Genomic DNA, 27,740 nt, shown 5'->3' on the forward strand with positions numbered 1-27,740 from the left:
AATAAAATAGAACAACAAAATATATTGTAATAAAAGTTCCGTGAATATGATCCTTCTCTCTCTCCTTCTCTCTCAAAATATCTTGTTGTACAAATGTAATGCCTTTTTCATCTTCACTAAGCATTTATCCTGCACTGCGGCCACAATTGAGGTGCTATGGCAAAACTAGCACAAATTTCTTTTTCTTCCTTCACAATTTCAAAGGTTGATTTGTTCCTATGATAGCAAATTCAGCATATGATTTTTTTTTCTTTACTTTTTAAGTCAAGAACTTTCACCTTTTCACTTACAGGAAACACATTAAGGCTACTCTTTGGCTCATATAAATTGCCAGTGTTACTACTCTTACATTTTGCCATCTTTACTAAGTAAAATAAAAGTGACTTGAATACAAGAACTCTGATACCAAGGCAGTCGACTTGCTAACCCACTAAGTGACTACTGTGTGGGATAGACTGGACAAAGGGATGACTCATGACCCAGGCAGGACAAAACCGGATGATGAGAGATTTCATCACACTACTTACAGCAGCGCACAAATTAAAACTTATACATTGCTTATTTCTACAATCTGCTATTGAATATTTTGTACTGCCGTTGGCCAAGTGTAATTGAAATTGTGGAAAATGAAACCACAGATAAGGGGGGAAACTGTACTTTTATTGACATGAAAAGATGTCTACAACATATTAATACAGTGTAGTATGCCTTTTATATAGATAGTTACTTTGCTTGCTATGGTATCTTAAGGAGCTGGCTTACAGTCTGAGATATGGGAGGACTTAACAAATACATCTTGAACAAATGAATTAATGAAACAAATACAGTAACTGCCATGTGGTTGCACTCCCTCCAGTCTTTCAATCTTCCAAACCATCTTCCTTCATTCATTCATCCATTTATTAATACGTCCATGCAATCAATGCCATAAGAGTGATTTAGCATTCAAGTCTGATGACATTTTCCTGCCCAAAACTCTGTAATGGCTCCCTATAACCTCCAGGATAAATTCTAGCAGCTGTAACAGGGCATGCTAACACTTTTTATCATCTGATCTCAGCAAACCAAAGCAGACGTATCTCTTGCCGCAGTCTCCTCCTCATTTCCTCATGCCCTCCTATGCTTTAAGCGTTAGCAACACCAATTGTTGTAATTCGCTAGGTACACTAATACCATGTTCCTTCAATGTTTCTGACAAACAACCTGCTGCCACTCTTATCTTTGTTCCTCTGTATTTAACATGTCCTTTTTCTCTGCTTTTAAGATTTTTCCTTTATCACTGGTTTGAGCAATCTGATTTTTTTTTTTTCCTGGACATCCTGGCTTGGGGGATCTTAGTTCCCCAACCAGGGATCGAACCTCTGCCCTCTGCAGTGGAAGTGGGGAGTCTTAATCACTGAACCACAAGGGAAGCCCCAGCAACTTGATGATGATGTGCCTTCATGTGGCTTTCTTCATATCTCTTGCACTCAGATTTCATTTAAAGTTTTTACTAAATTTGGGAACTTTTCAGCAACTATCTCTTCAAATATGAGTATTTTTGTCCCCATCCCCCAATCCCTTCTCTCCTATGAGACTCCAACTTCATGTATATTAACCACTTGAAGTTCTCTCATAGCTACTGATGCTCTTTGCTTTTAAAACTTTTTTTTTTAATCTGGCTTCATTTTGGATAGTTTCTATTTTTGTGTCCTCGAGTTTACTTCTCTTTTCCCAAGTGTAATTTGCCATTAAGTACATTGTGATTTTTACCCCAAGCTTTATAGTTTTCATCTCTAGAAGTTCAGTTTGGGTCTTTCTTATGTCTTCCATTTCCCTGTTTAACTGTTTGAACATACAGAATAACTATAACTGTTTAAATGTACTTGTTTGCTAATTCTAACATCTGTGTCAGTTGCAGGCTGGTTTTGATTGATTAATTATTTTCCTTGTTACAGGTCATGTTTTCCTGCTTCTTTGTATGCCTGGTAATCTTTGTTTTAATGACAGACATTGTGAATTTTAACTTGCTGGGTGCTGAGTATTTTTGTACTCACATAAATATTTGTGAATTATGCCCAGGATGCAGCTTAATTACTCAGAAATAGTTTGTCTTTCTTGAGTGTTGCTTTTATGATTTGCTATGCAGGTCCCAATTGGTATTCCCATCTAGGGTTAATTAATCCCTGCTACTGAGTTTTCTACACAATCACCCTAAACTATAAACTAGCCGGTTTGGCTTATGGGAATAAAAAACATTTCTGGAACTGTGTTAATGCCAAGGACTATTTCCTAAACCTTTTAAAAAATTTCCCCCTCTACCTACCTTGAGTAGGACTTAAGACTTCCCTGGTGGCTCAGACAGTAAAGCGTCTGCCTACAATGCGGGAGACCTGGGTTCAATCCCTGGGTCAGGAAGATCTCCTGGAGAAGGAAATGGCAACCCACTCCAGTATTCTTGCCTGGAAAATCCCACGGATGGTGGAACCTGGTAGGCTACAGTCCATGGGATCACAAAGAGTCGGACACGACTGAGCATCTTCATTTACCCACCTTGAGTAGTTTTCTTACACACATGCACTGATAAGTCATCTGCTAATTTTTCAAAGAAAACTTCTGCAAATCTCCAGGGTTCTCCCTATGTGTAGCAATTCCTTCTATTATCTTGTCTTGCAAACTCTAGCTGCCTTGGTCTCCCCAGGCTCACAGCTCCATCTCTTCAATTTAGGAATCTGCCAAACTCTGCCTGGGTTCCCTGTCAGTGATGTTTTTAATATTCACTTTTACTAATTTTTTCCTAAATGCACACTGATGTTTTTGAAACAGAGATGGATTTCTTATTATATTCACAGCAAAATCAGTAGAGTAATAGTGCAATGTCCCTCCCCCATGCCTCCAAAGTAACTTGATGAGAACCAGATATAAACATTTGTGGTATGTGGATGACAAGCTCAACTCATAAGTGAAGAACACAGAAAACAAGTTGCCTGTTCTTGCATACAAGAGAAAGAGGCAACTGCCTCCCTTTCCACACCTGAGAATCTCCTTGGAAATGTCTTGCTCTAACCCTTTGGAATGTAAATAAATCTCTCCAGGGGAAAAATAATCCCTATGTCTCCAGATTTACAACTCAGAGATGTATCCAAATTCTAAGTTCCATCCCCTCTTGAAATGTAAACATATATCTCTGGCAGTAGGTAAATCTCTCTGGAGTTCTCACTCTCTATACAGTTATAAATTAACTTCTAAGACTAGCTCCCAGAATATATTCCAAGTTAAGTAAAATTTGCTAAGAAATCCTTAACTGTGTGGAAACATAAACATATTTTCTCTATAATCACATCTTCCCTATACCTTGACCTGGAAACTTTTATATCAATAAACCGAAACAATTGTGTGACTGACTTGTTAGTTTCCCATCTCTCATGGATCACTATCCTTTATTGCCCCCTGTTCTGTGTCTTGAAAACTGTTGTTCTATATATTTTCCTTAGTTTTATTGGTTGGTCCAGGTGGAAGAGTAAATCTAGTGTCTGTTATTCCGTCTTGGAAGGGAGTAAAAGACCCATGCTGTTTTATGGTTCCTTGACTTTGTACTTACTCTTCCCTCTGTTTGGTATACACTCCACCACCAAAACACCTATTCTTGTCATGCTGCTAAGTCGCTTCAGTCGTGTCCGACTCTGTGCAACCCCATAGACCGCAGCCCACCAGGCAGCGCTGTCCCTGGGATTCTCCAGGCAAGAACACTGGAGTGGGTTGCCATTTCCTTCTCCAATGCATGAAAGTGAAAAGTGAAAGTCAAGTTGCTCAGTCATGTCCGACTCTTAGCAACCAATGGACTGCAGCCTACCAGGCTCCTCGGTCCATGGGATTTGCCAGGCAAGAGTACTGGAGTGGGGTGCCATTGCCTTCTCCGATTCTTGTCATACATCTGTCAAAATTTACATCTTTCGGTCTCAGCTCAGGGCACTGGCTCACATGTAAGTTTTCCTTGACTCTTTCATGCACATTTGGGTGCCTATAGAAGAGAAGGGAGCACCAAAGGATGAGATGGTTGGATGGCATCGCTGACTCAATGGACATGAGTTTGAGCAAATTCCAGGAGATAGTGAAGGACAGGGAAGCCTGGCGTGCTGCAGTCCAAAGAGTCAGACATGACTGAGTGACTGAACAACAACAAAACTGAGCATGGCTGGTTCCTGCAAACATGCATCCTGTCCCTAATTCTAACATAACCTTCATTTTAGCATAACACTTCTCCATGCATCCACGTACTTCAGGAGAGGCTCATCGCATCCCTTGTCCAGATTCTAAGGGTATTTCATTCTTCTTGGCAGTGATTTATAGAGGATAGGCACATAACCCATGTCTGGCCAATGAGATGAGAGAAGTCAGCTAGTGGACTTCCAGAAAAAAATTCTTTGCTCCTGAAAAAAGAAAAAGAAAGAAATGTTTTTCCTTGTTCTTCTATACATTGTCATATTTGGATGTGCTTGGATATTGTGTCTCCCTACTAAACACTGTGAGAATTAAGCCACCACTATTAGAGCAGAAAGATAGAATCTGGGTCACTGATGGCATCCTTGGGCAGCAGTCTTCCAACATAGTCATGTGCCATAATAAATTTTCAAATTACTTAAGACAATTTGAGTTGAGTTTCTATTTCTTTCAGCCAAACGGCCAGCCTCACCAATGAACTACCTTTATCCCCAAGCTCCTATAGCATCTTCTATGTGCCTCATTTTCAACTGCCGTTGGCTGAACATCTATCTTCCTCCAGATTCCAAGCCTCTTTGAAAGCCAAGAGGACACAGTGCATTATGTCTCTTAGAACCAGGGCTTGATACAGAGTAGGGGTGCAAGGCATGGAAACGAATGACTGTTCACCAGTCAATCTTTTCAGAAGGTTGTCAAGTTTCTGTCAATAGTATTATATATTATTATACAGTAGCATATATTACAAGAATATTTATTAAAAACTTCACTATATGCAAACTACATGCATCGTCTCATGCAATCTTCCCCAAAACGCTCTGGAGTATACTGTTATAATACTGCATTCATTTTACAGCAGGATAATGAAAGTTGGGAGGCTTCCCAGGTGGTACAGTGGTAAAGAATTTGCCTGCCAATGCAGGAGAGGCGGGAGATTCAGGTTCAACCCTGGGCCAAGAAGATTCCCTGGAGTAGGAAATGGCAACCTATGCCAGTATTCTTGCCTGGAAAATTCCATGGACAGAGGAGCCTGGCAGGCTACAGTCCATGAGGCTGCAAAGTTGGACACAACTAAGCACACAAACAGAGTACATAATGAAGGTTGGGAAAGTTTGGTGACTTGCCCAATCTTATACAACTAGGAAGTGATGGAACCTGGCCCAGGACATGTCAGGAGCTCAGCGAAGCTTTCTGGCGTCAAATTGGCCAGTTAAACCATCAAGCAAAAGTGGAAGTGGCAGTGAGTCTTTACTCACTACCACAAATAGTACAAGAGGCTCAAGCCAGAGAAAGCACCGAGTGCCCCCTATTCCTCCTCCCCTGAAAAGGCACACTGCTCAAGAGTCAGGTGAATTAGTGCAGATATGGAGGTGGTCTCACTGTTGGGGGACCCCAAACAAAAGACTCCTGGGGCCTGGGCAGAGGTGGAAAGAGCTGGGAGTATGAAAGTAATGAGTACTGAGTCAGAGTAAGGGAAAAGTGTCTTCAAGGTTTCTCCCTCCTCCTACCCAACCCATAAAGAGACCTTCGTAGAGGCATCTGAAGAAGATCTCAGACCAAGTGCACACGTAAAGAGACCTCAGACTGAAGGCACCTGGGTCAGGAATGCACAGATGCAAAGAACATGACCAGCCAGAGGGAACTGAAGCTTTGACAGCATCTTCCTTCAGAGAAACTGTTTTGCACGGGCTGTGCACAGGTGAAACCTGTCAGGTAGAGCCTTGGTGAATGCCTTAAGATTGGACCAAAAAACACACATTGGTTTTTCCGGCCAGGAGTCAGACTCCTCAGGATCCAAGTCTCTTAACCACTAGATCTTTTGAGTAAATGACCTTATCTTATTTATTTCTATCTCCCCAGCAAAGTCTAACACTGGACTTTAGCCCATGATACATATAATAAAAGTGAATTGAATTGAGTTATAGAAAGTAGTGAGAGAGAGAGAGAGTTGCTGACATTCAAATACTAACCAAAGATTCTGCCATGGTTTAACTGTCTTTCTTTTTAAAGGAATAAACTGATATTTCAGAAGCATAATCCAATAGTTCCAGGAAGATATTTTCAGGATGCTATTAATGAGATCTCCTCAATAAATTTTAAAATTTTTCAAATGTTTCATTTATCCCTTTTTCACCTTGTCATTGAACTCATAAGTATTTCATCAACTATAATAAAATTCCAGATTCTTTTCCTTTTTCAACACCAAGCAAGATATGTAGATATCCAATAAGTATTCATTAATGAAGATGGCGAAGGTCAACTTGATATGTTTTTCCCCTAATTGCTCCTGAAGACCCTTAGCATCTTTTAGACTTGATTTGAAAGCTTTAGAAGAGCACATTTCAAATCTATATATTATTAATTAACATTACTAGCTTTGCCATTTTTCTTTGTTCAAAAGGCTTTGGTGTCATTAATTACATATTCAGAGTGATGGGAATAGATTCAGTTTAATCTAAAAACCCTAATTCATTAAACCATTTCTGCACTGTTGAAATCGAGAGTTGGGAGAATAGCATTCTGTTCTGGGGTCATTCTTTCTTCTCCCTCTTTCAGTTGGGATAGTAAAGCAGGGTGATACAAGTCAGTGTGCAAAGTCAAAGGTAGAAGATATATCTTTTATAGCTACACAACAACAACAAGAAAACTTATCCATTAGTGTCTGGTTTCCCCACATTAATATGTGGGGATGTGTTAATACACATCCCTAAAGAGAGAACCCCAAGGAAGGTGTTAAATGAAAACACAAAGTGAATTTACACATGTATTTTTTAAGTAACCTGGCCTTTATAGAAGTTGAATGCTCTCTGGGATTGTTCACTTCCCAAAACTTCCCCTTGACCAGGCCTCTCTAACACTTTCCCACCTCTACTCCCTCTGTGAACCAGCCCACCACATACACACATACACACACACACACACACACCCTCACTATCTTTAAGCCTGTATGTTGCCAGACTCTCCAGCGTGTGGAAATGCCACCTTAAGGACTTGTTAAGATCACCTGAACACTAGAGGGAATCAACAGCAGATCAGATGATACAGAAGAACTGATCAGCAATCTGGAAGACAAAATAGCAGAAATCATTCAGTCAATACCTATCAATAATAATTTTATTGTAAATGAAATACATGTTACAATGAAAAGACAGAGGGGCTAAATGGACCAAAAAAGTGAGACCCATCTATATGCCACCTACAAGAGACTCAGATCTAAAGACACACACAGATTGAAAGTGAAGTGATGGAAAAACTTCCATAAAAACTGAAACAAAAAACATACAGCTGGGGTTATCCATAGTCATATCAAACAAAGTTGTTCTAACCTATTCAGATCCGCAGGGAAAAGGCATTATATATACTGAACAGCCTTCCTCCCTAGCATAGCATACTCCTCTACACTCTACAAATGTTAGACAATTATTCCAACAGACACTTATTTTAGCCCTGGGTTTCTAGCTCCACTTGAGTTTTTGAAGTCTCAGCTTCAGTTTTCTTAACAGATACTTAAAGTGAGATTTTACAAGGTGAGTTTCTAGTTTCTTCTCCAATCAGGCTTCTTCCCCAGCTAAAGTTAGTGTCCTCACTGAGGCCCCTTTTCTCCCTTGCCTGCCCTTCTTTCCTACCATACACCAGCCCTTCCTCCCCAAATATATTGTCTTTTAAGGCATTTTAGATCATAGCCTGTTATCTCATGATCCCATAAACAAGATAAAAATAGACGGCAGAGGACATAGAGTCACTGAAGCAGCCAGCAGCATCTCTCTTTTAAATTGGAAAGAATATGCATTCTGGCACAAGGGTTGGGGTAATATTTTGGGCTCTGAGAAGAGGGGAGTTGGAAAGGTCAAGGGAACTGTGTATTTTGGTACATAAAGGAAACCCTGCTAGAATTGCTTCAAGAATGGAGTCTATGATTTTCTTTTCATTAAATTAGTTGACTGACTATAGCAAATCACAAATTCCAAAGAGAATTCAAATGAAGGAAATATATAAGATCAGCACTGGAAGTTTGCATTTAACTCAGGCATAAACTTCTGATCTTAAACAGGGAGAACTAACTCCTTTGATATGTAAAATAAGTTCAAAACTATCCTCCTGTTTTTCTCTTTCTGGGAAGGAGTTTGCACATACTAGAGCCACTTTAGATGATAAATAATATCCTTTCATATTCCCCAAAATCAATGAAAAATGAGTCCAAAAATCCGGACTCCAATTTGCAGCCACCTTGAATCTGGTGATGTGAATCACCTGCCTTTCTGAGTCACAGTTTCTCATTTGCAAAATGAGGATAAGGGTATCTTTTTTCACAGGGTTGGTGTGCATAGCCTTTTGTAACCTCTAAAATTACTATGATGGTCCAGGCACATTTCCAAAACATTATTGTCACCATCAAAAATTGGGGAACTGGAACTTCTCTGCTGGTCCAGTGGTTAAGAATTTGCCTTGCAGATGGGAATGTAAGCTGGTGCAGCCACTATGGAGAACAGTACGGAGGGTCCTTAAAAAACTAAAAACAGAGCTACCATATGACCCTGCAATCCTACTCCTGGGCATATATCTAGAAAAAACATGATCTGAAAGGATATATGCACCCCAGTGTTCATTGCAGCACTGTTTACAATAGCCAAGACATGGGAGCAAACTAAATGTCTATTGACAGAGGAATGGATAAAGATGTGGTACATATATACAATGGAATATTACTCAGCCATTAAAATGAATGAAATAATGCCATTTGCAGCAATATGGAGAGACCTAGAGAGTGTCATACAGGTGAAGTCAGACAGAAAAGGAGAAATATTGTATAACATCCATTATATGTGGAATCTAAAAAGAAATGATACAAATGAACTTACTTACAAAACTGGAAGAGACTCACAGACTTAGAAAATGAACTTATGGTTGCTGGGGGGATGGACAGTTAGAGACTTTGGAAAGGTCATGTACAAACTGCTCTATTTAAAATGGATAGCCAACAAGGACCTATTGTACAGCACACGGAACTCCACTCAATGTTATGTGCCAGCCTGGATGGGAAGGGTTGTTGGGGGAGAATGGATACATGTGTATGTATGGCTGAGTCTCTTTACTCTTCACCTGAAACTACCACAATATTGTTAATCAGCTATACCCCAATATAAAAAGTTTAAAGTATGGGGAAAAAATTAAAGTATATGTGACTAAAAAGTGGGGAAAAAAAATCGCCTTGCAATGCAGAGGACATAGCTTCAATCCCTGGTCAAGGAACTAAGATCCCACGTGCCACAAAGAAACAAGCCTGCGTGCTGCAGCTAACTGAGCCTGCGCCCTCTGGAGCACGTGATCTGCAGCTAGCAAGTCGGTGCTCCAGAAGGAAAGATCTCTCATGACACAACAAATATCTCACACGCCTCAATGAAGACTCAATGCAGCTAGATAAACAAATAAATATTTTCTTAAATGTTGGGAACCATGTGTTGGTAAGCCATATACCCACTAGCCTAAGGAAGGAAGACATTTTCTGCATATAATGCCTGTGTGTTGCCACCCTGAAAACAGTAAACTGAAAAGACTCTGCCAAGAACTGAGAGAACTGAGACCCATCACTGCCCTGGAAGGTATAAGTCCTGGCAGTGTTCACTGCCTGAATCTTCTAAGCAAAAGGATAATTTTGACCAGAAACACAACAGAAATGGATCGTTTTCACATATACAATAAACTACTACTTAACATTTATGAAATACTTGCTATGTGCCAGGGGGTGTTCTAAGCACTTTACTAGTTTTACCTAATTTAATTCTCCCTGAGAAGTAGGTGCTATTATTATGACTTGCCTAATTTTACAAATGAGACATAAAAACTAAGTAACTTTCTTCAGGTAATATAGAACTGTTACAGAGATTTGAACTCACACTCTTAGCTGCTTATTTACTTACCCTCCCCTTAAAATCCAGATAAAATTTTCTTTTCAGAGAAATGTGGAAAGTCTGAACCTCTCTCCAGGACTCCTGTAAAACTCAGGGGGTGGGACAGGGCAGGGGGAGCCAGGGACATTTCTCTGCCAAGGTTCCCTTTGGCTCTCATTTTCTGCTCACCATCTCCCTGTTTGGGCCTATCAATCCAGAAGTGGACTCCGACTGCCCATGATTTCCACCCCAAGAATTTTTGAAGGCTTCCAGAGATAGGCTTGACAGCCCTGTAGTAGAAACAGCTTGCAGTTCAAACAATTCTGTTTCTGTAAGTCGCTGGGCAGTTTCCACAGCCTGGGCTCTAGCCTCCTGCCCTGTTGCTCAGCCCTCCTCTCTCCATCCTTCCCCACCCCCTTTCTTGTCTGTCTCTCCAATTCCTGTTCAATCTTTTGTTTCTTTAGTTCCTGCCATCCCATACTCACATGATCTCACTTTGCCCCCAAGTGATTTATTAAGATATTTTTTTCCTAATCAAAGGTTGTTCCCTCCCTGGGAGAAATTATTAATATAATGCTAGCTCTGAAAATGAGGGTATTTTCACCTTGGTATATATCCATTTAATAAATGGTTACTCTTAGGATGTAAAAAGAAGGAGCGGTAATACATAAAACCAAAGCAATCTTTGATGTCTTGAACTCTTGCCCTGCTAAACCACCGAAGAATAATTAATAGAGGAAATCACAATCTCAAAGTCACTGTAATTATGATGAGCACATTTGTACAGATCATTTTAATCTATTATAAACACATTATAACAGGAGGAGTACTTTCATCCTGAAATGTTAAAATATTCTGTCATTAGGAGAGAAAACAACCTGGCAACATGACAAGGTGTCGTGTTTTGGAAAAACTACCTTCTTCCCCCAAATACTGTGGCAGCTCCACAGGCCCATGAGATACCCAGCTTGAAGCTAACTCGCTCCAGCTGTCAAAAACATCAGGCTGCTCTATCAACAGCATTACTGGGTCATAGACACTTGCTTTATGTTTTCCAACAAAATCAATTACTTGCTCCCACTACACTCCCACTTCGTTAATGAGTTCACGAGATTATAATTTAATCATGAGCATGGTGCTACGCTAACTCTGTCATCTCTTACTTGCCTACCATGATCACTTTTCACCCACTCTTTCGTTAGTTTATTCCTCAAATATTTATGAAGACTGTTCTATGCACAAAGCTTCAGAGATGCAGGTAGGAAGCAAGACATTGAGCTAGTGCGGGAGTCAAGCCTTACAAATATTTTTAACAGAGTGAATTATACATGTTATCATTTATTCATTGAACCCATGTTTTAAGGATGACCAATGGTTCTAGGTATCTGCATTATATTAGTTCATTTACGGAGAAGGCAATGGCACCCCACTCCAGTGCTCTTGCCTGGAAAATCCCATGGATGGAGGAGCCTGGAAGGCTGCAGTCCATGGGGTCGCTGAGGGTCGGACATGACTGAGCGACTTCACTTTCACTTTTCACTTTCATGCATTGGAGAAGGAAATGGCAACCCACTCCAGTGTTCTTGCCTGGAGAATCCCAGGGACGGGGAAGCCTGGTGAGCTGCCGTCTATGGGGTCACACAGAGTCGGACACGACTGAAGTGACTTAGCAGTTCATTTAACCTTCACAGTGCCACCACCTGGAGGGGAGTATTATTACCCTCATTTTATAGATAATGTAACTGATGATCAAGAGGCCAAGTAACTTACACACGTAAGGTCAAAACACAGGTAAATTAGTTGCTAAAGGGCAAAGCCCACATCTGAATCTGGATCTTTGTGACCCCAAGTAAAACAGAAATAAAGAGAAGGAGGTTGCTAATTAACTCTGGGTGAACAGTGAAGACATTTCAGAGGGACCACTGTAAAGTAATGCTCAAAATTCTCCAAGCCAGGCTTCAGCAATACGTGAACCATGAACTTCCAGATGTTCAAGATGGTTTTAGAAAAGGCAGAGGAACCAGAGATCAAATTGCCAACATCCGCTGGATCATCAAAAAAGCAAGAAAGTTCCAGAAAAACATCTATTTCTGTTTTATTGACTATGCCAAAGCCTTTGACTGCATGGATCACAATAAACTGTGGACAATTCTGAAAGAGATGGGAATACCAGACCACCTGACCTGTCTCTTGAGAAACCTGTATGCAGGTCAGGAAGCAACAGTTAGAACTGGACATGGAACAACAGACTGGTTCCAAATAGGAAAAAGAGTACGTCAAGGCTGTATATTGTCACCCTGCTTATTTAACTTCTATGCAGAGTACATCATGAGAAACACTGGACTGGAAGAAACACAAGCTGGAATCAAGATTGCCGGGAGAAATATCAATAACCTCAGATATGCAGATGACACCACCCTTATGGCAGAAAGTGAAGAGGAACTAAAAAGCCTCTTGATGAAAGTGAAAGAGGAGAGTGAAAAAGTTGGCTTAAAGCTCAACATTCAGAAAACAAAGATCATGGCATGTGTTCCCATCACTTCATGGGAAATAGATGGGGAAACAGTGGAAATAGTGTCAGACTTTACTTTTCGGGCTCCAAAATCACTGCAGATGGTGACTGCAGCCATGAAATTAAAAGACACTTACTTCTTGGAAGGAAAGTTATGACCAACCTAGATAGCATATTCAAAAGCAGAGACGTTACTTTGCCAACAAATGTCCATCTAGTCAAGGCTATGGTTTTTCCAGTGGTCATGTATGGATGTGAGAGTTGAACTGTGAAGAAAGCTGAGTGCTGAAGAATTGATGCTTTTGAACTATGGTGTTGGAGAAGACTCTAGAGAGTCCCTTGGATTGCAAGGAAATCCAACCAGTCCATCCTAAAGGAGATCAGCCCTGGGTGTTCATTGGAAGGACTGATGCTAAAGCTGAAACTCCAATACTTTGGCCACCTCATGCGAAGAGTTGACTTATTGGAAAAGACTCTGATGCTGGGAGGGATTGGGGACAGGAGGAGAAGGGGATGACAGAGGATAAGATGGCTGGATGGCATCACCAACTTGATGGACATGAGTTTGGGTAAACTCTGGGAGTTGGTGATGGACAGGGAGACCTGGCGTGCTGCAATTCATGGGGTCGCAAAGAGTTGGACATGACTGAGTGACTGAACTGACTGACTGCTTAAGCTGACCTGTAAGGAATCCACAGTCTAATAAGGAAAGGGCATGGCATTTATCAGGGAAAGAGCAGTATAGACTAAGCCTGATTATGTTGTGCCCTGGCTCTGATGTGATCTTACCAATACACTGCCATGGGACAGTTTCAGTGATTCCTGGAGTAGACAGTAAGCTCCTTGAGGACAGGGATCATTCCCTATTTATTTGGTAGTCTTCCCAGAGCCTGGCATGTATCTTATGGGGATGGTACTTGATTGTTTTTTAAAGAGGTGAGTTAGAGAGTGTGACCTGAGATGGAAGGACTAGAGGGAGGAAGGACTAGAGGGAGGAAGGAAGAAAGAGAAAGAAAGAAAGGGGAAAAGGGAGAGAGGGTGGAAAGGTAAAATTTAACGTCTGCAATTAAATTTTTGCCACAGGGCATCTTACAGTGTTTATTTTCTAATATGTTCCCAGGTTGTTCTTAGAGTGCTGAATTAATTCTCTTATCAATCTCCTTTTAAGAGATAATTACTGGTGTATAATCTTAGCAACATGATTATACCTTTTTGTTATGATCCAGCAGCCAGGAGACTTGGCATGTGCTTTAGTCATGATAGAAATAGCTTTGAGTAGACAGCCAGCCTAAGACAGTGTGTCAAGGTCTACAACATCACCCTTTGTTAGTTATCACCTCACAGTCACCCCGTGGAGTCTTCCCAGCTGATGGGGCCAGGGTTCAGGCAGATAAGTGTGGGCTCAGGCCCAGACCCAAGTCTCCTAATTTCTGGTCCAAACTTCCTTCCATTCATTCAGTCTCCTTTCCCAGGAAGAAAAAATTACTTTAAGGATTTGTATTTCAGTTTTTCTCTTTGTCTCTTCCTCTCTCCATTTCTCTGTTTATTTTACACACACACATACACACACAAATTTTGTCTTGCTTTGCACCTTATTTATGTGGCCTTAGGTGTTTTCATTATCATAGTGATAATGTTGATGTTTTCTGAAGTGAGTCCCATAGTTCAGAGGAGTCTCACCAAGCTCCTCCTGGCACTGTGCCCACCTTCAGGCTCCTGTTATTAGTTTATATGATCAGTGGAGCCTTCACTTTCATTTCAGACATGAATCAGTTTTTGCTGTGTCTTCTTGGGGTTACTAATTACAGCTACCCCCATCAAACTTATGACTGGATTTGGGCTTAGACACCACCTCCACCCCCAAAATGAAAAGCACTGCTGAGATGTTTCTGGCCTAGAAACTATGCAACACAACCACAACAACAGGACCATGGAATTGAAAAGATTATTTTATTATATGTGTGAGCCTCTCTGTATTAAAGACTGTATGGAACATTTTTTCAACTGGTTGAATAAGTTGGAAATTTTTTATTCCTTCCTCAATTATGATTGATTGATTAATTGATTTTGGCTGCATCAGGTCTTAGTTGCATCATGCCAGATCTTTCCATGTGGCGCACAGGCTCCAGTTGTGGTGCATGGGCTTCAGAGCAGAAGAGCTCAGTAGTTCAGGCACGTGGGCTTCGTTGCCCTGCAGCTTATGGGATATTAGTTCCCTGACCAGGGATCGAACCCAAGTCCCCTACATTGCGAGGCAGTTGCTTTGCCACTGGGCCACCAGAGAAGTCTCCCTCGTTTATGTTTTGAAAACCATCTCAGAATCTCTACTCTCCTCCAGCTATGCTGGCACGTTAGAAGAGGAGCCTGCATGCTGTCTGTAGCCCTTAAATTAGCCATGACGTGTGGAAGGTGGATAGAGGCAGGGAGGTGGGAATAGAGGCAAGAAAAGAACATGTGACAACAGGGCACAGGTTGCTCAGCAGCAGCTGGAGGCCAGTTGGCACTGCTAAACCCCTCAGTGGAGACAAGCAGTAAATGCCTCCCAAATGAACCTCCAATCGTCTGAGAGTGAATGTCCTGATTGTGGCTAAAGCTGATGGGAACATGCCACAGGCCGGAGCACGACATGGTTGGGGGCACTCCAAACAGATCTACTTGAAATGGGGCTCATGGCCATATTCTTCCCTACATGTGGCTCCTCCACATTATTTGTTTTGATGGTCCCACCCAAAGAGTACCTAGCTTTCCTATAACACCTCAAGTCCACTATGGTAACTCAAGGTCCCACAAGTTCTTTTGATTTAACAAAGAGTTATATAGAATCCAAGCATGTTCTTAGGCACTGGGAGTCAATAAGGCCCAAACCTTGCCCTTGGGAGCTCTCAGTCAACAGGGAAGGCAGAAATGTAACATCTATAATCAGGGAAATATTCAAAATACATAACTGACTTCATACTATGGACACTAACCAGTCAGAGAGATGTTGGCCAGTATACACAGGCATCCTGGCTGCAGGCCAGCCCTGCCTCTAATACCACATGGTAAGAATGATAGCAGAAGTCTCGAGAAGATGCTATGGGAGGGACTTCCCTGGTGGTTCAGTGGTTAAGTCTCTGGTCTCCCATTGCAGGGGGTCCAAGTTTGATCCCTCATCAGGGGACTAGATCCCACAGGCCACAAAGTCCACATGTCATAACTAAGATTGCCTGTGCTGCAAGTAAGACCTGGTGTGGCCAAATAAGCAATTTAAATTTTTTTTAAAAAAGATGCTACAGGAGCTTAGAAAAAGTTCTAAATATGACATGGTCAGAATCTGGCCCTTCAAAGAGGGTGGTTTTAGAAGAGTAAGGTGGATAATGATGACAGAGTTCCGAGTCAGTACCTACCATGCGTCAGCTCTATGTAAGAATTTTCCAAGAGTTACTTTATTTGATCCTCACAATACACCCTTTAACAAGTGAGGAAACTTGGACTCAGGTGAATTACCCAAGATCACACAGGTTTTTAACTGGGTTCACACAAGGTCTAAACCTTAACACTCTGACTCCAAAGTCAAAACTTATACTTGAGATTTGAGATGCTGATTCTTCTGGAAAAGGGGGTAAGAATGGGTTTCTCACCATTTCCTTACTGCAAGGGTGAACTGGCAGTCTTTTAGGTATAGATAGATTGGTGAAGTTCTTATTCAAACAGTCAAACCAAGATACTATAAGTAAAGGCAAATACAACATGAGAAAAATCTAACAGTCACTTTTCTTAAAAGCACTTTAGAATGACGGACAAGCAATACAGTCACTGGGCAAACATTGTTTTTTAATCTAAATAGCAAATCTTTTCCCTTGGCCTGATTTACACATACAATCACATAATTTTCTCCTAGAGGCCTTTACAACCAAGGGTGAGGAAATGGTTATGATGTCAGCCCAGGAGAACTGTAGCTTCATTTGAAGGCAAAATTGCAGAATAAAAAAACTACTTTCCAGATGAATTTCTAAAATATACTTCTCATGCTGAAGCCTCTAAGTAACAAGAGAAGGGTGGAAATGTCACCAACAGAACAGATTTTTCATGGTCCCCTTTCAAGAGTCCTAAGTTCTCAGGATCACAAGTCACAGGAAATTCGTATTTGTGGATTTAATAATAACATAAAAGTAAGGAACAAATAGCCTCCCATTTCCTTCTGTCAAAATGCAAAGATGTGTTTGAAAAAGTAAATCTCAAATGTTGAGGTTAAGAGTATCATTGAGGGAAAAACTACTGCTCTAAAGACAGAAAGAAAAAGAAGGGAGAGAGGGGAAGAGGAGGGGAGGGGGAGAGAGGGAGGGGGAGGAATAAAATGAGAAGTAGTACCCAGAAATGCCAACACAATACTGGAGGATGTTTTCAGCCAAGAACCTTATTTTAAACAGTGATTACATTCAGTTCTATGGCTGAAGCTGTGTGTGTTGGTGACTCCAAAGTTTACACCTCTCCCCTAAGTGCCATACATGTATTTCCAACTGCTTACTCAGCATCTTCGCTTGGATATCTTATGAAACTCTCCAATTTAACATAGCTAGATCAGAACTTAGCTTCATTCCCAAACTCAATCCCAAACCAGTCTTCCCCATCTCAGAAAATGGCATCACTAACCACTCTGGTGTCTAGTCCCCAAACCTAGAAATCATACTTGAATTATCTCTTTCTTTCAAGTTCCACCTGCCATCAGTTGCTCCTCCTAAGCATATTAAAACTGTCCCCACATTTTTCCATTTCTATTGCTACTATCCTGTTTGAAACAACTTTCCTTTGTATATTGTTTACTGCAAAACATCATACCTGGTGTCCTGACTTCTCTTGCCCTATACTAATCCACTCTACAAGATGATTTCTTTCGTATAAAATTTTTCTTTTTTTTTTAATTTGATTCTTTGGTATAAAATTTTTCAAATTTTTGTTTTGAACAACCCCAAATTTATTTTTTTAAAAGTTGTAAGTGTAGTACAAAGAAGTTTACTTTTCTGAACCATTTTAAAGTAAATTGTCAATATGATGCTTATCATCCTTGAATACCGCATTTCCTACAAACAAGAGAATTAGCCTATATAACCAAAATACACCTATCAAAACCAGGAAATTAGGAGTTGGGGATTAATATACACACACTACCATATATGTAATAGATAAACAACAAGGAAATTTACTGTACAGCACAGGAAACTATATTCAGTATTTTGTAATAACCTATAAGGGAAAATAATCTGAAAAAGAGTATGTGTATATTTGTGTATTACTGAGTCATTTTGTTGGACACCTGAAACTAAAACAACCTAGTAAATCAACTATACTTAATTAAAAATAAAATAAAAAGAATAGACAGCAAAAAAAATCAGGAAACTAACATTGATACATTGCTACCTCCTAATCTATTCAGTTCAGTTCAGTTCAGTTCAGTAGCTCAGTCGTGTCTGACTCTTTGCGACCCCATGAATCACAGCACGCCAGGCCTCCCTGTCCATCACAAACTCCCGGAGCTCATTCAGACTCACGTCCATCGAGTCAGTGATGCCATCCAGCCATCTCATCCTCTGTCATCCCCTTCTCCTCCTGCCTCCAATCCCTCCCAGCATCAGAGTCTTGTCCAATAAGTCAACTCTTCGCATGAGGTGGCCAAAGTACTGAAGTTTCAGCTTTAGCATCATTCCTTCCAAAGAAATCCCAGGGCTGATCTCCTTCAGAATGGACTGGTTGAATCTCCTTGCAGTCCAAGGGACTCTCAAGAGTCTTCTCCAGCATCACAGTTCAAAAGCTATACATCCCATTCAAGTTCCACCATTTTCCCAGTAAGTCATTTATAGGAAAAGATTCCATGCAGAGTTACGTGTTGCATTTATTTTTCACGTCCCTTTAGTTTCTAGCAATCTGGCATGATTTTTCAGTCTTTCTTTAACTTCATGACCTTGATACTTTCAAATATTATCAACAAATTTTTTTGCTTTTTCAAAGAAAATCCCTTTATTTGCTTTGTCTAATGTTTCCACATGATTAGATTCAGATTACTCACCATTGGCAGGAAAATCACAGAAATACTTTCCATCACACCAAGTGTCCCATACTTTTGATTTGTCCTCATGTTGGTGATGTTCACTTAGATTGTCTGATGAGGGTTGTGTGCCAGACTTTTCCACCCTGAGGTTATCCTCTTTCCCTCTGTAATTCATTTTGTGGGGAGGTACTTTGAAACTATGTAACTATCCTATTTTAATCAAACTTTCCATTTATATCTCTTTATTTACTTATTTATATCAGTGTGGCTTTATGGATTCCTATTTTATTCAGTGATTAAATCATGCCCACATTACTTGTCCCCAGTTGCTATCATAATTGTCCTCCAGGGAAGGATTTGTGAAAGGTTTATTCTTGGGCTCCCTCCTGGAAATAGAAGCTGCCCTGAAGAGGAAATTTATGGCAATCTTCATTTCTCAGAAGTGTCCATTTTAGTCAGATAAAGAAAGTTCCAAGCAGGCTTCTTTCTGCATCTGTTGAATCCCAAATGTTTTCAGTTTAAAATAATCTGTATACCAACTCTGGGGTTCCAAGTGGGTTCCCATACCGCCAAGCTCTTTTTCTAAGTGTTTGTACTAATATTTTGCATTCCCACCAGCAGTGGATAAGAGTTCTGGTTAGTCCATATCTTTGCCAACACTTGATATGATCAAACTTTGCCATTCTAGTGGTTAAGTATGCAGTAGTATCTAAAGAAGGAGATGGCAACGTACCCCAGTAATCTGCTGAGATAATCCCATGGACATCCCTGGTGGGCTACAGTCCATGCGGTCACAAAGAGTGGGTCACAATCGAGTGATTCTGCATGTACATGTAGTGGTATCACATTGTGGTTTCAGGGGCATTTCCATAATAACCCTATGCTGAGCATCTTTTCATGTGATTACTAGTCATCCATATATTTTCTTGGTTAAATGTTCAAATATTCTCCCCCATTTTAACTAGGTCATTTGTCATCCTATTATTTAGTTATTAATATATTCTAGATATAAGTTTTTGTCAGATAAATGTTTAACTGATATTATCTCCCATTCTGTGCCTTGTGTTTTCATTTTCATAAGAGTTTACTTTTGAAGAACAAACATTTTCAATATTAGTTTTTTAAATCTCTCTCAAAGCTGTATTCCACAAATTTTGACATACTGTGATGTCATTGAAAGCCACTTCAGAATACTTTCTGAATCCCAAGTATCCCATTTTGGGGTCTATTACTCACCTTCTTCTTAACCCAAAACCAGAGGAAGAATAACTATAAACTTGAGTGATGGCAATCAGCAGTTTATAAAACATTTCTTCACTTCATTTAAACCTCTCAAAACCATTAGTGCCATTTCACAGATGAGGAAACTATAACTTAACCAGGAGATTAAAACAACTTGCCCAAGTTCAAAATAAAAGTGAAGACAGCTTCAAGCCTTACTTGGTTTATCCGACTCTAAGTTACATTCTCTGCATTGTACTGTACCTAGATCTCTGAAGGTCTAACTTAAGATCTTTTTGCAAGTTACATATCTAAGATGGCTTGCATTTTAAAAGGAGACTTTTCAAGGGTATTCAAAGGATTCTCAGATTTCTAAGTGTGGTGATATTAGACACAATCGCCACAGACAGTCAGCAATATCTCTGTCCAACCAGACCCCTCTGACCTCTGAAATCATCCTCTGATGGCTGGGTAATGAACAGGTGCACTCACTGCAATCCAGGTGCCTTGCATTTCATCTCTCTCAGGAATTTCAATGGCCTGGCTGATGTTTCTCCAGATGGCACTTAAAAGACTCCCCTTGGGAGTCCCCTGGAGTTCTGGTCCAACCAGTACTAGTTAGAATGCAGAGATCTGGATTTCTTAACAAGTCTCTTAAGGTAGTTCTGATGCAGGATGCTAGTGGATCACCCTCAACTGGTAGGTAGAGGGTAGAGGGTAGGGATCAGGAGAGAGAAGAGGAAGTGGCAGAGGCAGGTGAGGATGGGGAGGACATGCTTCCTAAGACCCCTTGGGGATTTAAATTTTATCCTAAGAGTAGTGAGGAATAATTGAGCTTTTAAGCAGAGAAGTAATCTAATCAATTTAAGCTTTAGAAAGATCTGGAATGTGGAATGTAGAGAATGAACTAGTGGGTTCAAAGACAAGAGGCAGGGAGAGCAGTTGGAGGCTTTTATAGTAATTCAGGCAGGGCTGGTAGCTTGGACTGCAATAGTGGTGGCAGGAACGGAAAGGGCTTCCCTCATAGCTCAATCAGTAAAGAATCTGCCTGCAATGCAGGAGACCTGGGTTTGATTCCTGGGTCTGGAAGATCCCTGGAAAAGGAAATGGCAACCCACTCTAGTGTTCTTGCCTGAAGAATCCCATGGACAGAGGAACCTGGCAGGCTACAATCCATGGGGTCGCAAGAGTCAGACATGACTTAGCGATGGAAAGAAAGAAAACAAAATAACATACCTGAAGAGCCAACACACGGTGAAAGGGTTCAGTGAAATGGAAAAAAAATATATTATAAAGCAGAATGTAAATTGCTAGGAAGGATCTACAAACAAAAAGTCAGCACAACCCCAGAAATAATGATCTGGGGTCCAGGGGAGAACCCTTAACCTAGAGACCTCTTGTATTCTGAAGCTTCCTTGACTCTGTCCTTTCAGGAGACTTGTTTATGTTAATAAAGGGAATTTACTGCCTCAGCTCATAAAGGCTGCTGCTCCACCTGAAATCTGTTCAAAAACCATGCTAGTAACAGCCATATTTTTTAGCAGAGGCCTCTTGCAAGCAGTTTTATGATTCTCTCTCATGAAAGTCCTTCCCAGCTAGTCACATATCCCCTATGTTGCACCTTGTTTATGAACTCAGATGCTCTGCCCTTCATCATAGCATCGTTATGCAGTCTGCTATAAGGCTTGGGAATGAACTTAGCCCTGAGTCCAGTATGAAGGGTATGCAGAGAAACCTTGGCACAGATGGCCACATTTTAGTCCTGGGATTCTGTGAACAGCCTTTCTTGAGTAGTGAAATCAGATTTGTGGAGATATATATATACACATACACACACTATATTTATATTGTCCAATAATATTTTTAATCATATCATATGCCATCTACCTGAAGCTGGTACATAAGGTTATGGGCTCAGACCCCACTGACATTGCCTCCCAATTAAGTCAATTGTAATTTTAACCCACATGTGACTTTATTTTTCCAAGCAATCACAGCCCAATAAAATGATACTAATTTTCTCTGTATCCAATAAAAGGAAGAAAATTGCCAGGGAAATAAAGAGATAGTACCTACCAGAAAATTGATAAAAGAAAAGGTGGAGGAAATCACTGAACTTACCAAATAAAGTAGAAGACAGCAAGAAGTCTTTGAAAAAATAATTCTCAACCCTGATCTCTCAGTAGAGTCACCTAAAGCTTTTATAAATTCAAGAGCCACACAAATTAATGCCTATTGCTACAGTGGGGGCCCAGGTAAATGGATGCTTTAAAAACTCTACAAGTACAGATCCCAAGTACAGTATTTCTAATATGCGGCACAGAAAACTACTGCTCTAGGAAACATAAGAGGGTTGTTATAGGCTTTTCAGCATCCAATAATTCATATTTGACATGCTGTGGGACAAAGATTAATCCAAGATACCTGTGTCTTCTTTCCCATACTATAAAAAAATGTCTACATTTTCTCTAAGCTAAATATTCAAGAAAAAAAATCAATGAGTAAAAGATCTTTTTTAGTTTTTGTGTTCTAGAAAGGAATATAGTTTCATTGATCTTTTAATCTTTTAAAAACATAAATCAACAATATCAGCTTTAGAAATGAGTACAGTTTTGCTGCTTTTTTCTCATCCTTTAAAAACATGAATCAGATCATGTCACTTCTCTAAAGAACTACTCCTTACATTTGCAAGGCCCGGGCAGAGGGACACATGGAAGCCAAATACTATTTATTTAAATGTTTAAATTGATAGATCACTGCTACTGCTAAGTCGCTTCAGTCGTGTCCGACTCTGTATGACCCCAGAGACGGCAGCCCACCAGGCTTCCCCATCCCTGGGATTCTCCAGGCAAGAACACTGGAGTGGGTTGCCATTTCCTTCTCCAATGCATGAAAGTGAAAAGTGAAAGTGAATTCGCTCAGTCGTGTCCGACTCTTAGTGACCCCGTGGACTGCAGCCTACCAGGCTCCTCTGTCCATGGATTTTCCAGGCAAGAGTACTGGAGTGGGGTGCCATTGCCTTCTCCTTGATAGATCACACTACTAACTTATTAAATAAAATATATTCCATCCTCCATCCTCCTACTTTGACAGGTACTCAACATGCTTATTATTAGACAAATGCAAATCAAAACTACAGTGAGGTACCACCTCACACCAGTCAGAATGGCCATCATCAAAAATTCTACAATAATAAATGCTGGAGAGAATGTGGAGAAAAGGGAACCCTCTTACACTGTTGGTGGGAATGCAAACTAGTACAGCCACTATGGAGAACAGTGTGGAGATTCCTTAAAAAACTGGAAATAGAACTGCCTTATGACCCAGCAATCCCACTACTGGGCATACACACTGAGGAAACCAGAATTGAAAGAGACACATGTACCCCAATGTTCATCACAGCACTGTTTATAATAGCCAGGACATGGAAGCAACCTAGATGTCCATCAGCAGATGAATGGATAAGAAAGCTGTGGTACATATACACAATGGAGTATTACTCAGCCATTAAAAAGAATACATTTGAATCAGTTCTAATGAGGTGGATGAAACTGGAGCCTATTATACAGAGTGAAGTAAGCCAGAAAGAAAAACACCAATATAGTATGCTGCTGCTGCTGCTGCTGCTGCTGCTAAGTCACATCAGTCGTGTCCGACTCTTCTCGACCCCATGGAGGACCCACCAGGCTCCTCCGTCCATGGGATTTTCCAGGCAAGAGTACTGGAGTGGGATGCCATTGCCTTCTCTGGCCAATACAGAATACTAATGCATATATATGGTATTTAGAAAGATGGTAATGATAACCCTGTATACAAGACAGCAAAAGAGACACAGATGTATAGAAGAGTCTTTTGGACTCTGTGGGAGAGGGAGAGGGTGGGATGATTTGGGAGAATGGCATTGAAACATGTATAATATCATATATGAAACAAATCGCCAGTCCAGGTTCGATGCAGGATACAGGATGCTTGGGGCTGGTGCACTGCGATGACCAGAGGGATGGTACAGGGAGGGAGGTGGGAGGGGGGTTCAGGATGGGGAACACGTGTATACCTGTGGCGGATTCATGTTGATGTATGGCAAAACCAATACAATATTGTAAAGTAATTAGCCTCCAATTAAAATAAATAAATTTATATTAAAAAAAGAATACTAGAATATGAACAGAGATTATATTATCTCTACAGACAACAAACACGGAGTTGCTGTCAGGTTATTAGGACTGCCATTGCATTCATGCGTAGCGTTCTGCTCTTATGCAGCTAAGATGAAAGTTTTACTCCTTTGTATCTTTAAAGAATTCATGATTTACTGAGATCATATGAGTGCGCCTGTGGTCTCTATGACTTGATAGATTAACAATTAAGATCAACAAATATCAAGTGTTTCATTTAGTTTAGTGTGAAAATGAAAGTTGCTCAGTCACGACTAACTGTGACCCCATGGACTATAGAGTCCATGGAATTCTCCAGGCCACAATACTGGAGTGGGTAGCAGTTCCCTACTCCAAGGGATCTTCCCAACTCAGTTATCAAATCCAGGTCTCCCACATTGCACGCAGATTTTTTACCAGCTGAGCCATCAGAGAAGCTCTAGTTTCTTTTATTGTTATATATTGTATTTGATGCCGTTTTAAGCTGTGTGTGTCTGCTCAAAACTTAGATAGTTTTGTCATATAAATATAATATTTACCTTGAAATTTCTTCACTGTAATAAAATAGTTCTTGTACTCTTAAAAAAAATAAAAACATGAATCAGATCATGTCACTTCTCTAAAGAACTACTCCTTACATTTGCAAGGCCTGGGCAGAGGGACACATGGAAGCCAAATACTATTTATTTAAGTGTTTAAATTGATAGATCACACTACTAACTTATTAAATAAAATATATTCCATCCTCCATCCTCCTACTTTGACAGGTACTCAACATGCTTATTATTAGACAAATGCAAATCAAAATTACAGTGATGTTCCACCCCACACCAGTCAGAATGGCCATCATCAAAAATTCTACAATAATAAATGCTGGAGAGGGTGTGGAGAAAAGGGAATCCTCCTACACTGTTGGTGGGAATGTAAATTGGTGCAGCCACTATGGAGAACAATATGGAGATTCCTTAAATGATTAAAAATAGAACTCTGTATGATCCAGAAATTCCACACCTTGGTATATATTCAGAAAAATCTCATTCGAAAGAATTCATGCACTCTAATGTTCATGGCAGCACTATTTACAGTAACCAAGACATGAAACAACCTAAGTGTCCATCAACAGATAAATGGATAAAGAAGATGCGGCACATATGTACAATGGAATACTACTCAGCCATTAAAAAAGAATGAAATAATGCCATTTGCAGGAACATGGATGGACTTAGAAATTATTATACTAAGTAAGCCAGAAAGAGAAAGACAAATTTCATATGATATCACTTAATATATGGAATCGTTTTTTTTTAAGAATACAATGAACTTATTTACAAAACAAATAGACTCACAGATATAGAAAACAAATTTATGGATACCAAAAGGAAGTGGGAAGAAGGATAAATTAGGAGTTTGGGATTAAAAGATACACACCACTATATATAAAATAGATAACCTACAAGGACCTACTGTATAGCACACCTTCAACATTTTACAATAACTTATAATGGAAGAGAATGTAAAAAAAAAAAAGAATATATAAGAATATATATATATGTGTGTGTTTGTATATTATATATATATAATTGAATCACCTTATTGCATACTTGAAACAAACACAACACTGTAGATCAACTATCTTTCAATAAAAAATGTAAAAACAAATAAATAAAAGTTGGCAAAATATCAAAAAATAACTGAATTTAATTATTATTATACATATCTCAGTATTCTGTTGAAGGGCAAGCAATAAAAAGATGTACATAGCTCATAAATTATCTATTTTCAGAATAAAATTCATTTTTCTTGACTTCATTCCAGTAAAATCAATTATATATTATAATCAAGACTTTTCACATAATTTGTGTTCTATTGATAGTAATGTCATATTAGATCCCCTTTCTTTGGTTATTATGTAGTTCTTAGATTTTTTAAAATTAATTTCAGCTGAGAGAAGCTTACCCAAAAAGAAACCAGAATTGTCAATAAAATCCTTAAACCATAGCTTAGATTCAAAAATAAGCCTCAAATTTTAATACCATGTTCAAATATTTTAATGGAGCTGCATAAATACTTATGTTTATTGCAGAAAGCATTAAAAACATTTTAATTTTATCATATAAATTGTCACCATTTACATCACTATTTTCACCATAAAGCAATACCTGGAACCTGAAGAATCTGTTTCTCGCATGTGTTTGTCTGTACATTCATGAGCATGTGTGCGTGTGACATATGTTGTAACCACTAAAGCATGGAGCCCAGGCTTTATATGGTCTTATCCTCTTATATGGTCTAAAGGCAGAACTGCTTCCCTTCTTATAACCCTTCAGAGGTTTCTCTTAGCATTCATCTAACTCTTTACCACGGACCACAAGTCCTTACTCTGAGGCCTTCTTATAAGGTCTAGGTTTCTTTCCACTGAGCCTGTCACCCTCCCCTCTAGCCCAGTTCACTCTGCTCCAGCTACAGTGGTCTCTGGTCTGCTCCTCAGACAACACGACCTCCTTTGTACTCGAGGACTTTGCACTTGCTGTTCCCTAAGCCTACCTAGCACATCTTCTCCAACTCTTTACAAGGCTGGCTTCTTTGGATCTTTGGGGTTTCAACTTAATGAAGACAGCATCTTTCCTTCAGTGTGTGGTCCATCTGTGTATTTACCATCTGTGTGGTCCTGGGCCAGTCTCCAAATGGCTCCATCTTTCAGTTTCCTATTTGTAGAAAGGAGACAATCACAGGGTTTCTCATAGGGTTACTGTGTGAATTGAATGAGTTGACATAAATAAAAGGCTTAGACCAGACCTGTCATAGAAAGCATCCATAAATCACAGCTTAAGAAAGCAAAAGTTGCCTCCTTCAAGAGCCTTTCCCTAACCACTCAGCCCCAAAGCAACCTCCCACCAGTGCACCCCTATTTCATTTTTTATGGTATTTATCACTATCTAGAGTTGCATTATTTTATTATAATTGTTTGTTGTCTGTCTCCTTCCTCTAGATGGAAAGGTTTATGAGAACTGAACACTTGTCTGAGAGTTCACTGCTGCTTCCTCTTGTGCTTGACATATAGTAGGTCTCAATACATATTTGTTGAATTAATTAATTTTTAGAAAGCATGCCAACTGTAAATCAAATCATAAATTACAATCTGAAAGAAAAAAACTTGTTCTCCTTTCCCAATTAACTCTTCTCAAATTCTGCTCACTGATGCTTTCAAATTGCAGTGCTGGAGAAGATATTTGAGTGTCCCCTCACACAGCAAGAAGATCAAACCAGTCAATTCTAAAGAAAATCAACTCTGAATATTCACTGAAAGGACTGATGCTAAAGCTGATGCTCCAAGACTTTGGCCACCTGATGCAAAGAACTGACTCATTGGAAAAGACCCTGATGCTGGGAAAGATTGAAGGTGGGAGAAGAGAGTGACAGAGAACAAGATGGTTGGATGGCATCACCAACTCAATGCACATGAGTTTGAGCAAACTCTAGGATATAGTAAAGGACAGGGAAGCCTGGCATACTGCAGTCCATGGGGTCGCAAAGAACTGGACACGACTTAGCGACTGAACAGCAATGATATGCAAGGCTGTGGCGAGCAGAAAAGTAAACAGAGAAGACAATATTAAGGTCATGGTGCTGAAGATGGCCAATCACTCACCAACAATGAGAGACATTTTCTGACAGCCACAAGGTAAGTGGAGCCTTGAAGTTTTCCAATTAATTTAGTCACTGAGGACTTCTCACCTGGTCAA

The 27,740-nt window shown here is 39.9% G+C and overlaps 1 long non-coding RNA gene across 1 annotated transcript; it reads right to left on the bottom strand.

Annotated features, from left to right (window-relative positions):
* Positions 1-457: 457 nt before the first annotated feature.
* LOC138988316 (uncharacterized) lies at positions 458-26,660 on the bottom strand. The gene is made up of 3 exons (XR_011464625.1): positions 26,542-26,660; positions 7,124-7,259; positions 458-4,409 (listed from the first exon to the last, which is right to left on the bottom strand). It is a non-coding gene; the product is annotated as an uncharacterized lncRNA (long non-coding RNA).
* Between the last annotated feature and the right edge of the window lie 1,080 nt (positions 26,661-27,740).

The sequence above is a fragment of the Bos mutus genome, chromosome 6, assembly GCF_027580195.1.
Source record: "Bos mutus isolate GX-2022 chromosome 6, NWIPB_WYAK_1.1, whole genome shotgun sequence".
NCBI lineage: Eukaryota > Metazoa > Chordata > Mammalia > Artiodactyla > Bovidae > Bos > Bos mutus.